Source organism: Ambystoma mexicanum, chromosome 6q (assembly GCF_040938575.1).
Source record: "Ambystoma mexicanum isolate Mex_15411 chromosome 6q, UKY_AmexF1_1, whole genome shotgun sequence".
NCBI lineage: Eukaryota > Metazoa > Chordata > Amphibia > Caudata > Ambystomatidae > Ambystoma > Ambystoma mexicanum.
The window spans coordinates 1,650,266,165-1,650,279,891 of NC_090937.1; the positions used below are offsets into that span (position 1 = coordinate 1,650,266,165).

Sequence of the window (13,727 nt, forward strand, 5' to 3'; positions counted from 1 at the left end):
GGGCTTGTGCTGTTTTAGCTTGCTGGGCTCGTGCTAACCTAGCTTGCTGGACTCACGGTGGCCTAGCTTGCTGGGTTAATGCTGGCCTAGTGTGCTGGGCTCATGCTGACCTAGCTTGCTGGGTTTATGCTGACCTAGCTTGCTGGGTTCATGCTGACCTAGCTTGCTGGGCTTATGCTGACCTAGCTTGCTGGGCTCGTGCTGACCTAGCTTGCTGGGCTTGTGCTGACCTAGCTTGCTGGGCTCCTGCTGACTTAGCTTGCTGGGCTCCTGCTGACTTAGCTTGCTGGGCTCCTGCTGACCTAGCTTGCTGGGCTCATGCTGGCCTCATGCTGACCTAGCTTGCTGGGCTCATACTGACCTAGCTTGCTGGGCTCACGCTGACCTAGCTTGCTGCGCTCACGCTGACCTAGCTTGCTGGGCTTACGCTGACCTAACTTGCTAGGCTCGTGCAGACCTAGCTTGCTGGGCACATGCTGACCTAGCTTGCTGCCTCCTGTTGACCTAGCTTGCTGGGCATATGCTGACCTAGCTTGCTGAGCTCCTGCTGACCTAGCGTGCTGGCCTCATTATGACCTAGCTTGCTGGGCTCATTATGACCTAGCTTGCTGGGCACATGCTGACCTAGCGTGCTGGGCTCATGCTGACATAGCTTGCTGGGCTCACGCTGACCTAGCTTGCTGCGCTCACGCTGACCTAGCTTGCTGGGCTTATGCTGACCTAGCTTGCTGGGCTCGTGCAGACCTAGCTTGCTGGGCTCGTGCTGACCTAGCTTGCTGGCTCCTGTTGACCTAGCTTGCTGGCTCCTGTTGACCTAGCTTGCTGGGCTCATTATGACCTATCTTGCTGGGCACATGCTGACCTAGCTTGCTGGGCTCGTGCTGACCTAGCTTGCTGGGCTCATGCTGACCTAGCTTTCTGGGCTCATACTGACCTAGCTTGCTGGGCTCATGCTGACCTAGCTTGCTGGGCTCGTGCTGACCTAGCTTGCTGGGCTCGTGCTGACCAAGCTTTCTGGGATCATGCTGACATAGCTTGCTGGGCTCATGCTGACATAGCTTGCTGGGCTCACGCTGACCTAGATTGCTGCGCTCACGCTGACCTAGATTGCTGCGCTCACGCTGACCTAGCTTGCTGGGCTTATGCTGACCTAATGCGCTAGGCTCGTGCAGACCTAGCTTGCTGGGCTCATGCTGATCTAGCTTACTGGCTCCTGTTGACCTAGCTTGCTGGGCTCATTATGACCTAGCTTGCTGGGCACATGCTGACCTAGCTTGCTGGGCTCATGCTGACCTAGCTTTCTGGGCACATACTGACCTAGCTTGCTGGGCTCATGCTGACCTAGCTTTCTAGGCTCATGACCTAGCTTGCTGGGCTTGTGCTGTCCTAGCTTGCTGGAATCGTGCTGACCTAGCTTGCTAGGCTTGTTCTGGCCTATCTTGCTGGGATTATGCTGATCTACCTTGCTGGGCTCATGCTGATCTAGCTTGCTGGCTTGTGCTGACCTAGCTTGCTGGGCTCGTGCTGACCTAGCTTGTTGGGCTCGTGCTGGCCTAGCTTGCTGGGCTCGTGCTGACCTAGCTTGCTGGGCTCGTGCTGACCTAGCTTGCTGGGCTCGTGCTGACCTAGCTTACTGGGCTCATGCTGACCAAGCTTGCTGGGCTCATGCTGTCCTAGCTTGCTGGGCTTGTGTTATCCTAGCTTGCTGGGCTCGTGCTGACCTAGCTTGCTGGGCTCGTGCTGGCCTAAATTGCTGGGCTTATGCTGGCCTAGCTTGCTGGGTTCATGCTGACCTAGCTTGCTGTGTTCATGCTGACCTAGTTGGCAGGGCTCATGCTGACCTAGCTTGCTGGGCTTGCGCTGCCCTAGCTTGCTGGGCTCGTGCTGACGTAGCTGGCTTGGCACGTGCTGACCTAGCTGGCTGGGCTCGTCCTGACCTAGCTTGCTGGGCTCGTGCTGACCTAGCTTGCTGAGTTTATGCTGACCTAGCTTGATGGGCTCATGCTGTCCTAGCTTGCTGGGCTCGTGCTGACCTAGCTTGCTGGGCTCATGCTGACATAGCTTGCTGGGCTCACGCTGACCTAGATTGCTGCGCTCACGCTGACCTAGATTGCTGCGCTCACGCTGACCTAGCTTGCTGGGCTTATGCTGACCTAATGTGCTAGGCTCGTGCAGACCTAGCTTGCTGGGCTCATGCTGACCTAGCTTACTGGCTCCTGTTGACATAGCTTGCTGGGCTCATTATGACCTAGCTTCCTGGGCACATGCTGACCTAGCTTGCTGGGCTCGTGCTGACCTAGCTTTCTGGGCACATACTGACCTAATCTGCCTGGGCTCATGCTGACTTAGCTTTCTAGGCTCATGACCTAGCTTGCTGGGCTTGTGCTGTCCTAGCTTGCTGGGCTCGTGCTGACCTAGCTTGCTAGGCTTGTTCTGGCCTATCTTGCTGGGATTATGCTGACCTACCTTGCTGGCCTCAGGCTGATCTACCTTGCTGGGCTCATGCTGATCTAGCTTGCTGGCTTGTGCTGACCTAGCTTGCTGGGCTCGTGCTGACCTAGCTTGTTGGGCTCGTGCTGGACTAGCTTGCTGGGCTCGTGCTGACCTAGCTTGCTGGGCTCGTGCTGACCTAGCTTACTGGGCTCATGCTGACCAAGCTAGCTGGGCTCATGCTGTCCTAGCTTGCTGGGCTTGTGTTATCCTAGCTTGCTGGGCTCGTGCTGACCTAGCTTGCTGGGCTCGTGCTGGCCTAAATTGCTGGGCTTATGCTGGCCTAGCTTGCTGGGTTCACGCTGACCTAGCTTGCTGTGTTCATGCTGACCTAGTTGGCAGGGCTCATGCTGACCTAGCTTGCTGGGCTTGTGCTGACGTAGCTGGCTTGGCGCGTGCTGACCTAGCTGGCTGGGCTCGTCCTGACCTAGCTTGCTGGGCTCGTGCTGACCTAGCTTGCTGAGTTTATGCTGACCTAGCTTGATGGGCTCATGCTGTCCTAGCTTGCTGGGCTCGTGCTGACCTAGCTTGCTGGGCTCGTGCTGACCTAGCTTGCTGGGCTCGTGCTGTCTTAGCTTGCTGGGCTCGTGCTGGCCTAGCTTGCTGGGCTTGTGCTGACCTAGCTTGCTGGGCTTGTGCTGTCCTGGCTTGCTGGGCTTGTGCTGACCTAGCTAGCTGGGCTCATGCTGACCTAACTAGCTGGGCTCATGCTGACCTAGCTTGCTGGGCTTGTGCTGTTTTAGCTTGCTGGGCTCGTGCTAACCTAGCTTGCTGGACTCACGGTGGCCTAGCTTGCTGGGTTAATGCTGGCCTAGTGTGCTGGGCTCATGCTGACCTAGCTTGCTGGGTTTATGCTGACCTAGCTTGCTGGGTTCATGCTGACCTAGCTTGCTGGGCTTATGCTGACCTAGCTTGCTGGGCTCGTGCTGACCTAGCTTGCTGGGCTTGTGCTGACCTAGCTTGCTGGGCTCCTGCTGACTTAGCTTGCTGGGCTCCTGCTGACCTAGCTTGCTGGGCTCATGGTAACTTAGCTTGCTGGGCTCATGCTGGCCTCATGCTGACCTAGCTTGCTGGGCTCACGCTGACCTAGCTTGCTGGGCTCATGCTGACCTAGCTTGCTGGGCATGTGCTCACCTAGTTTTCTGGGCTCACGCTGACCTAGCTTGCTTGGCTCCTGCTGACCTCGCTTCCTGGGCTCGTGCTGACCTAGCTTGCTGGGCTAATGCTGACCTAGCTTGCTGGGCTTGTGCTGTCTTAGCTTGCTGGGCTCGTGCTGTCTTAGCTTGCTGGGCTCATGCTGGCCTAGCTTGCTGGGCTCGTGCTGACCTAGCTTTCTGTGCTTGTGCTGTCCTGGCTTGCTGGGCTCATGCTGACCTAGCTAGCTGGGCTCATGCTGACCTAGCTTGCTGGGCTCACGGTGGCCTAGCTTGCTGGGTTAATGCTGGCCTGGTGTGCTGGGCTCATGCTGACCTAGCTTGCTGGGTTTATGCTGACCTAGCTTGCTGGGTTCATGCTGACCTAGCTTCCTGGGCTCGTGCTGACCTAGCTTGCTGGGCTTGTGCTGACCTAGCTTGCTGGGCTCACGGTGGCCTAGCTTGCTGGGTTAATGCTGGCCTGGTGTGCTGGGCTCATGCTGACCTAGCTTGCTGGGTTTATGCTGACCTAGCTTGCTGGGCTCACGCTGGCCTAGCTTGCTGGGCTCATGCTGACCTAGCTTGCTGGGCTCATGCTGACCCAGCTTGCTGCCTTTTTAGTAAAATGTGCCCCTATAGAAATAGATATTGTGCAGTATCATGGACAGCTTTGCAATGATTCTTTTCTTCAGGGTAAAATAGAATAAAAAGAACAGGCAGGGGGCTGAGGAGTGTAAGTGACCGTGAGGAAGACCTCTGAGAAGATGAAGATCCAGAGACAGGCAGAGGGCGAGAGGAGAGGCCAGAAAAGGATGGGCCCGGGGAGAGAAGGAGTGTGAAAAGACGAGAAAGGGAGATATCCGGGGCAGAAACACTCCACCCTGGATCTTAATGGGTGTGATGGTGAAATTAAGGGGAATATTAACTCACTGACCTTCCCACTCCCAGCTCTGCAGATAAGGAGGATCCGGGGCCCCGTCACCCCGCAGGTGAAGAACGACAGAACAGAAGATGGGCACGGTCCCCACTGCGCATGCCCAGTAACCCTAAACGGTAAACTGCGCATGCTCCCCAGGGTGGGGTCCTAATGAGCATGCGTTCAGTAGTGGCGCGTCGACCCCCAATCTAAAGGCAGAGCCTCCATTGCGCATGCCCAGTACTTTATACATCACACTGCGCACGCTCCGAAATGAGGGATTCCGTAGCGTCCTCAAACTCCAATCTAGAGAGGCAGTCTCTCTAATGCGCTTCCCCAGAGGGCAGAACCTTAACGCAGACACACGGCGCATGCTCCCCAGAGAAGGTTTCCTTTTATTTACGTGTTCATTAGCAGCAGCTGAAACCTCAAGATGGAGAGGCAGTGTTTTTATTGCCAATGGCCAATATATTAACACTGCACACTGCGCATGCTCCCCAGTGAAGGATGCCGATGAGCACGTGTTCAGTGTTGCAGCCATAAAGAAAGAGCTGGAGGCAGGGTCTCTACTGTGCGCATGCTCAGTACATGAACACTGCACCCTGTGCATGCTCTTCAGTCTTCAGTGAGGGATTTCTTTTAAGCATGTGTTCAGTGCTATGGCCTCAAAGACAGAGCTGGAGAGGCAGTGGACCTCATTACAAGTTTGGAAGTAGCCATGCTTGTAATACAGCCAGGCTACCTCCAAACCTGCGACAAAAATCCGGCACCCGTGAATGGGCAATTACCGGGTCATGCCGAGTTTGGCGGACCCAGTAATTGCCCATTTGTGGGTACCAGTAGTAAGGGACTCCCCATCCCTATTCGGCCCTATAGGGCTGAATGGGAATGGGGAGGGTGGTAGCACCTGTAGCATTAATAACGGTACTGGTGTTGTTCTGCTCGTGGGTGCCGGTACGGCCACCAGGTCACAACTGGTGGCCGCAAGGGCACCCACGAGCAGAACTCGTAGTATGGTGGTACGGTAACAACGGTGCCGGTAGCGATACCAGTGCGTTGTTGCCTTGTCGCCATACTTGTAATGAGGCCCAGTGCTTCTACTGTGCGCATGCTACATACCTGAACACCGCATCCTGTGCATGCTCTTCAGTGCGGTTTTCTTTTAGGCTCATGTTCAGTATCTGCAGCCTCAAACCCCAAGCTGGAGCGGTAAATCCACCCAGATGCCACCAAATGGTATTACCGTTACCACGGCGGTATTACTGCTGGATTACAATTGGCAGTGTCTGTATAAGTCCCCATTTCTTTTCAGCCCATAGGACTCAATGGGGTCTTTTCGGTGGAACTATTGTGGTGGTAATACCCTTGAAATGTGCACGACATTGGCAGATTTACCTACAGCTCGTAGCAGACTGTAGTATAAATAAAGGGGATCAGCCCGTTGGATTTATCAACTTTATTGCTGTAGTATCGTTCAGCAGTTAAGACTTCTTTAAATGTCCAGGAACCAAAGGAAGTAAGCAATGCAGCACAAGGAAAGTAATGCAGTTCAGTATTAGTCTTAAGTCTCTCTCACGAGGACGAGCGCTGGGAGAACAACCTGCTCCATAGCATTCGCCTCTTCAATCCTATTCCTGTCGCGCTTTGCCGGCTCCCCTTTCATAACACAGCAAAGTTTTTTCCATTATAAAGTCATCATACTTCACCGGTCTTCTGTGCACTCTTCAGGACGATCTTCCTTCCTACCACCTGTGTCCTGTGCTTGACTCGCTTCATGGGATGTATCCGACGCCTCTCTTCTGTCTCTCCCTCCATGATTTCTCTCATGGTGATTTGTAGTTCTCGCTCTTTTGTGGCATCTCTGTCGGGGCTTTTAAAAGGGGTGAATTCCTCTTGGGTTCTTAGTACAGGTAGTCTACCAGTAATATGCCATATCGTTGCTCGGGAGCCATTGCCCTCTATGGAGTCCAACCCCACATTGTGCCACACTGCTTCTGGGATCTCTGTGGGAATTGGGGCTTGTCTGGTCTTCAATCGGTTGTCACTGTTGAGACACTTGTGGCATCGCTCACTCACGGAGCATATTTCCTAGTCCATGGCTGGCCACCAGTACGCCTTTCTCTCACCTGTCGCTGTGTCATGGTGTTTCATAAATGCCCTGAGTGGGCCCTGCACAGGATGACTCTTCTCATTCCCACTATCGGTATTACTTGATCTTCCTTAATGAGCAGTCCTTCCAACTCTGAAATTTCTTCCGCCACTTTCCATTGCGGACTCATGCCTTCCTGTTTGGCCCTTTCTTCTGCCCATCCATTCCTAACCCACTCTCTAAGTCTCACCATGGTGGGATCTTTAATGTCCTCCTCGTTCCAATGTCCTTCACTTAACTCCAGGAATTCTATTCCCATGAGGTCTTGGAGTGACGCTACAATGCATTAATCTTGCAAGAACGTGGTGGCTTTCTCTTTGTTCCCAGGTAACCTTGACATGTAGTCCACCTGGGCATTTCTGCACCTGGCTATGTGGATAATTTCAAATGTGTATTCCTGAAATTTGGCCGCGATACGTGGCAACCGGGGTATTGACGATTTTGTCCCACCTGGACTGAGCATATGAATGAGAGGCTTATGGTCGATGACCAGTTTGAACTTGGTGCCCCATATATAAGTCCTGAAATGCTAAACAGCCCATGAGCAGGCTAGCATCTCTTTCTCCACTGTGGAGTAATTTTTCTCAGCTGTGGACAGGGCTTTAGAGGCGAATGCTACAACGTGTTTAGTATCCCCTTTCTTTTGCGTGAGTACGGCCCCTAGCCCGCACGCACTGGCATCCGTGATGATGACTGTATCCCATACTGGATTGAACAGCTGTAGGCACGGTGCTTCCACTATCCGTCCTTTTATATTCCCTATGGCCTCCTTCTGGGCCTCTAGCCATGTGAACTATGCGCCTTTTTTCAGTAGGTTTCTCACGGCGTCGTGATTTCTGCAAAATTGGGGATGGATTTGGCATAATTTTCTGCACGTCCCAAAAATGCCCTCACTTCTTGCTTGGGCTCCGGAGTCTTGACAATGACATTCACAATGTGTTATTTTGGGCTTAAACCCTTGGAAGAAATCTTCTACCTCAAATATTCAACTGTTGTGAGGTTAGGATGCACTTTTCATATCTCAACTTGACTGTGGCATCCTATAAATTGGTGAGAACTCTTTTGAGAGAGAGTGACATAATGCGTGTGTTCGTCCGCGGCATAGACCAGTATATCGCCCTGAAAATAGGACACATTTCCTATGTCACGTAGTAGTATTTCCATCACGCGCTGAAACGCAGAAGCCGCGGACGACAAACCCGAAAGGCATCTTAGTGACTTGATACGTGCCAAAACGGGGTGATAAACGTGTGGCTTGGAATCTTTGTGCAAGTGAATTTGATGATATGCATCTCTCATATCCAGCTTGGACAACACTCTGGCTTCCTTCATCTGGAGGATGAGTTTATTTATGCTGTGGAGGGGTTAGCTATCTGAAATGACCTCCAAGTTAAGACTGCAAAGGTCTATGCACACTCTCAAGTCTTGTGTGTTTTGCTTCTTGATAATGACAATAGGGCTCAGCTTCTACCTCCTCAATGGTGCCGTCCTTCAACATTTTGTTGAGCTTGGTTCTAAGTATGTCCCTGGCTGTCGCTGGCACCGGCCTTACTTTGGGCTTTACAAGGTACTGCATTTGCCTTGAGCATTATCTTGTGTATAAAGTTCTTGATTTTCCCTGGCCCTTCCGGGAACTGTTTGGGAAAGTCTTCTTTAACTACCGGCACTCCTCCTGTATTGAATGTTAACAATTGATCTTCCGTGCTGAGATTCAATTTGATCTTGAGCTTGGCTTTATCGTCCCATCCTAGGACTGCTGGACTTTCTTGTGGGAAGTATATTTGCGTGGTGGTCTCTCTCCCCTTGAACTCCACCTTTCCTTTGATGTACCCTAATAGGTCTCCTGACACCCCTACAAATACTGTGGGTTTGTGGAGTGTGCTGAGAACTACTACCGTTTCCGTGCCCATCATTTCTTTGTATGTGCGTGGGAGCAGTATGGTCAGATCTGAGCCTGAATCCACCATGACTCCTGTCTCCATGCCGTTCACTCTGATTGCACAATGGGGCATTTCCCCTCCTGGCTCGTGAGTTGTTTACCCTTAACAGTGTGGGCCCCCCCTTTTTCAGATGAAGATTCACCCTCTGTTTTGTGTTCAGCGTTAATGTTCGTAACTTTTCTATTACACCACCTGCATACCAATGAAAAGTGTCAAATTTTCTTGCACACTGAGCATTCTTTGGGCCTCATCACGAGTCTGGCGGTAACCCTTAAATGTGGCGGTAGTGCTATTACTGCCGCATTTAAGGGTCCACCAGAACATGGCCTTGGTGGATTTCCCCCCAGCTCTGAGCTGGGGGCAAATCCGCCGCAAATTTGCTGGCGGTAATAGTGCGAACATTCGCCATTGGGCCCAATGGGGAATGAGGAATTCCCGAATGGGCCCAATGGGAAATGGGAACCAACCGTTCCGCCAAACCCGTGATCCGGCACTAATAGCACCAGGGGTTTGGCAGTAGCGCTAATAGCCTCATCGCTAATAGCGCCGGGGCTACCACCCAACTCGTGATGAGGCCGTTTGTCTCTTGCTGGACATTCTCTGATGTTGACTAAGTGTTTGGTGCTGGTGCACCTGTGACACTTCAGCGGTTCCTTCTTTCCCCACTTCCCTTCTCTTGCGTCATTCACTTGCGTCTCCTTCTTATTCCTAAAGCTGATCGCTTGGGCTTCTGCTGGGAAGGAGCTTCCTGCATACTCTTCCCGTCGGCCTGCGGTTTCTTCCACTGCTCTCGCAATCTCTATGGCATTTTCCAGTTGGAGTTCCTTTTACAAAATAAATTTGTCCTGCCCTTTTCTGCTGTTGGTGTCGCAGATTAATCCTTCTGCGTTATTGCCAAAGTTCCACAATGCAACAAGTACGCGCAGCTTGGTCACGTAGTGGTCTAAAGGTTCTGTCGCTTCTTGTTTGCTATTGTAGGAACGTGTACTGTGAACCACTGGTTTTTGTGTTCTGGGAAATCGCTTAATTCTTCTTCTGACAGCCTCTGTTTATATGATGTCATTTTCATTGACCCTTGCTTTGGGCCTAAGGTCTGCAAACCCTTCAACCACCAGTGATTTTAGTAACATAGCTCTGCTCCTTGCTGCGGTGTACCCTGCACCTCATAGTGCTTCCAGGTATGTCGTGATGATGATATGCGGGTTCCAATCCGATGCTCGTCGCCAAATATGTAGTATAAATAAATGTTAAATGTTAAATGTTAAATGTTAAAGGTATTTGTACCGCGCACCGTCACCAACGGAATTGGTTCCCAGGTGCTCTGGCGGATCTGTAAACGATAAGGGGGGGGGGTGGGTTAGTAAGGTGAAGAGGGAGTAGGATAGTGAGAGGAGTGGTGTTCTGTTGGCAGCTTCAACTCGGTATACACCGGATGCTGAGCTTTGGTACGGGTATTGGATCGGTGTCAGTCCGTGTGTGCTGTTGCTCCGGCTTATGTGTTGTTGCAGTGTTGTGAAGTGCATGCGGCTTGTGGTGCGAGAGATGGTTGTGTGAGTTTTTGAGTGAGATAAGTATGCAGAGTTTGAGGTTATATTGGTTAGTGGGTCACATGCCCTTTAGCATGCTAACATTCACAGTATTGTCTAAGCGTGGCAATTGTTGGCCTTCACAATCCTATCTAGAAGCGGCACAGGCCACTGTTCAGAATTCTATCTAGGTGTGGGCATGCCAACATTCACAATCCTATCTAGATGCGGCGCAGGCCACTGTTCAAAATTCTATCTAGGTGTGGACATGCTAATGTTCACAGTTCTACCTAAGTGTAGACATGCTAATATTCACAATTCTATCTAGATGCGACGCAGGCCAATGTTCATAATTCTAGCTAGGTGTGGACATGCCAACATTCACAATTCTAAGTGTGGACATGCCAATATTCACAATTCTATCTAAGTGTGGACATGCTAATGTTCACAGTTCTACCTAAGTGCGGACATGCTAATATTCACGATTCTACCTAAGTGTGGACATGCTAATACCCACAATTCTATCTAAGTGTGGGCATGCTAATATTCACGATTCTATCTAAGTGTGGACATGCTAATATTCACGATTCTATCTAAGTGTGGCCATGCTAATAGTCACAATTTTATCTAGATGCGACGCAGGCTAGTGTACACAATTCTATCTGGGTGTAGACATGCCAACATTCACAAATCTATCTAAGTGTGGACATGCTAACATTCACAATTCTATCTAAGTGTGGACATGCTAATATTCACAATTCTATCTAAGTGTGGACATGCTAATATTCACGATTCTATCTAAGTGTGGACATGCTAATATTCACAATTTTATCTAGATGCGACGCAGGCTAGTGTATACAATTCTATCTAGGTGTGGACATGCCAACATTCACAAATCTATCTAAGTGTGGACATGCTAATATTCACGATTCTATCTAAGTGTGGACATGCTAATATTCACAATTTTATCTAGATGCGACGCAGGCTAGTGTACACAATTCTATCTAGGTGTGGACATGCCAACATTCACAAATCTATCTAAGTGTGGACATGCTAATATTCACGATTCTATATAAGTGTGGACATGCTAATATTCACAATTTTATCTAAGTGTGGACATGCTAATATTCATGATTCTATCTAAGTGTGGACATTCTAATATTCACAATTTTATCTAGATGTGACGCAGGCTAGTGTACACAATTCTATCTAGGTGTGGACATGCCAACATTCACAAATCTAAGTGTGGACATGCTAATATTCACAATTTTATCTAGATGCGACGCAGGCTAGTGTACACAATTCTATCTAGGTGTGGACATGCCAACATTCACAAATCTATCTAAGTGTGGACATGCTAATATTCACAAATCTATCTAAGGGTGGACATGCTAATATTCATGATTCTATCTGTGTGGACATGCTAATATTCACGATTTTATCTAGATGCGACGCAGGCTAGTGTTCATAATTCTATCTAGGTGAGGACATGCTAATAAGGGAGGTGAGATAGAGTGGCAGGGGATTTCTGGAGTAGAGTGATTGCTCTACTCCCCACCCATGCCACACTCACGGTTTTTGTTGGTGTCTGTTAGCTGCTGGCTTCCTTGGCTTCCCCTGCTGATGCCTGCAGACACATCTTGGGGCCGTCCTTTGCCTCGGGTCCTTCGCCGCAGGGCTGCCGGGCAGAGGGCTGCCCTAGGGTGTCCTTGATGTGGGGTATGTGTGCCAATCCGGATGGAGTGGGTGTGTTGGGAGGCGGGCAGAGGGAAACCAGGAAGGGATGGGAAGTGGGAGAGGGACCAAGCGCTGAGTGCGCTATGGTGCTTTTAAGCACCTTTACAAAATAATATTGCTTTTTTGGGGGAGGTGGGGGTCAGGAGACTCCTTACCTGGCCCTGGCCTCGCTGGAAAAATGTTACCTAATATTCTATAACTTTATACATGTGTATTTAGAGTCATAAGGCATGTGAATATTTAATTTCAAAGTGGCGCCATGTACACTTTCCTCAGAATATCCTTTTGTATGCCAGTGAAGGGTAACACATCTTGTTTGAAAGTCACAAAAATTACACTTAAACTGTATAACTTTTACATTTATGCGCTGTCCCATTACAGAATTAACAGTCTTAAAAATGTAATCAAATAGTATTTTGAGACAGATGGGGCTGCCTGTGTCTTCCAAATATGGTCACGTCTTTCCAGGCTACCACCAACTGTCAGTTCAGCCCAGGGTGGCCATGGGGGTTTTCCCAGTTTGAATGTTTATGGTCACTTCCCCCACTTCCCACGTAGGTAATCCCAGATCTATTGTCTCAAGCTGAAGCCCAGACAAATGTCTTGACGAGCGTGTGATATTTCTTTCTCTTGGTCCATTCAAAGTTTTCCAAAGGTAGTAATTGACATGCATGTGTCCCAGAAATGTATGGTGGCTCCTTGTGGGGGGAAGGCCTCAGTTTAGCCAGCAGCCTCCTGTTCTGGAGCTTCCACAGTCCAGCCCCTGCATTTAATTATTTTTTTCTGAATCAGAAGCAAGCCTATTGAAATAAAACATCCCATATAGGTTTCCCAGCAAACCTCCCTTGACATTGCTAGGCCAAGACAGGGCCTTCTTTCAACATTACACTTTTAGAATAGGCCTTTTTCCTTATTTGCAAAAGCGCATTTTAACCCATGGTGAAGTCTGCTGGGCTGACCATTTCAAAATGTTTTCTCTTCATCCGGCTTCCCAACATTGTTTTGCCCTAGTTAGTTTCACTTATACAGCAATCTGTTTAAGACACAGGTCCACTGAAATCAACACATCCCTTACAGTTAGGGTTTCTTTTGAAGCAGGGATTTTTGACATTTTGTAGCCCAACAGTCATGCTTTTTCCTGTGCAGTTGAAAGTAAAGCTTCTGTTGATTTCCCAGACTTGGTCTGACACAGCCTGCCATTCAGGAAGAATGCCCTCTTCTAATGGAGCACAATCTGAATATGGATGGGCATGGCAGGACCTCACTGATAAAACAGGACAGATGAAAATAGCATCAGAGCAGCATCATTTTAAATGTAAAACATTTCCCTTTTTCCATGGGAAACTTTGGGATAGAAGCAAGGCGGTGCAGCTTTTCACTTTGCTTTAGTACACACAAGAACACACCCTGGCAGCCTTTCTCAGGGTGCTCCCTGTTACAACTTGCCAAATGATGCTTGGCAAAAGAGTGCAGCCATCCTTTTGTAGCTGCAAAACGCAGTTTTGATGCAAGGCCCTGGTGCTCAAAGGAGCCAAAACAGCCATTTTGCGGTTTCTGCTGAAGTGCAGCTTGGTGATGTGGGGGCCAGGGGGGTACTGCTGAGTGGGTAAATATATCCCACACCTCCCTTGCCTTGTCACGCTCTGAAACACTTGTGTACAAGCGTGATAGAAATAAAATATCAATTAAATTCTATATTAAAAAGGTGGGTAACCGAATACCAAGAGAAGCCCCACACCAGTTTGACTCCACACATTCTTACCTAACACACAGTTCAAAAGAAAGTAAGAAAATCCTGGTTTATAAAGTTCCATCACAGTCTTTTGTAACTTCCAC

The 13,727-nt window shown here is 49.8% G+C and overlaps 1 protein-coding gene across 2 annotated transcripts in view; it reads right to left on the reverse strand.

Annotated features, from left to right (window-relative positions):
• The window catches only part of LOC138516980 (zinc finger protein 850-like), a 176,433-nt gene extending 171,784 nt beyond the window's left edge, over positions 1 to 4,649 (reverse strand). For both annotated transcript variants that reach the window (XR_011282338.1, XM_069632469.1), the window contains exon 1: positions 4,558 to 4,649. The gene's annotated coding sequence lies outside the window, so the exon portion shown is untranslated. The remainder of the gene's footprint in view (positions 1 to 4,557) is intronic.
• Positions 4,650 to 13,727: the final 9,078 nt, after the last annotated feature.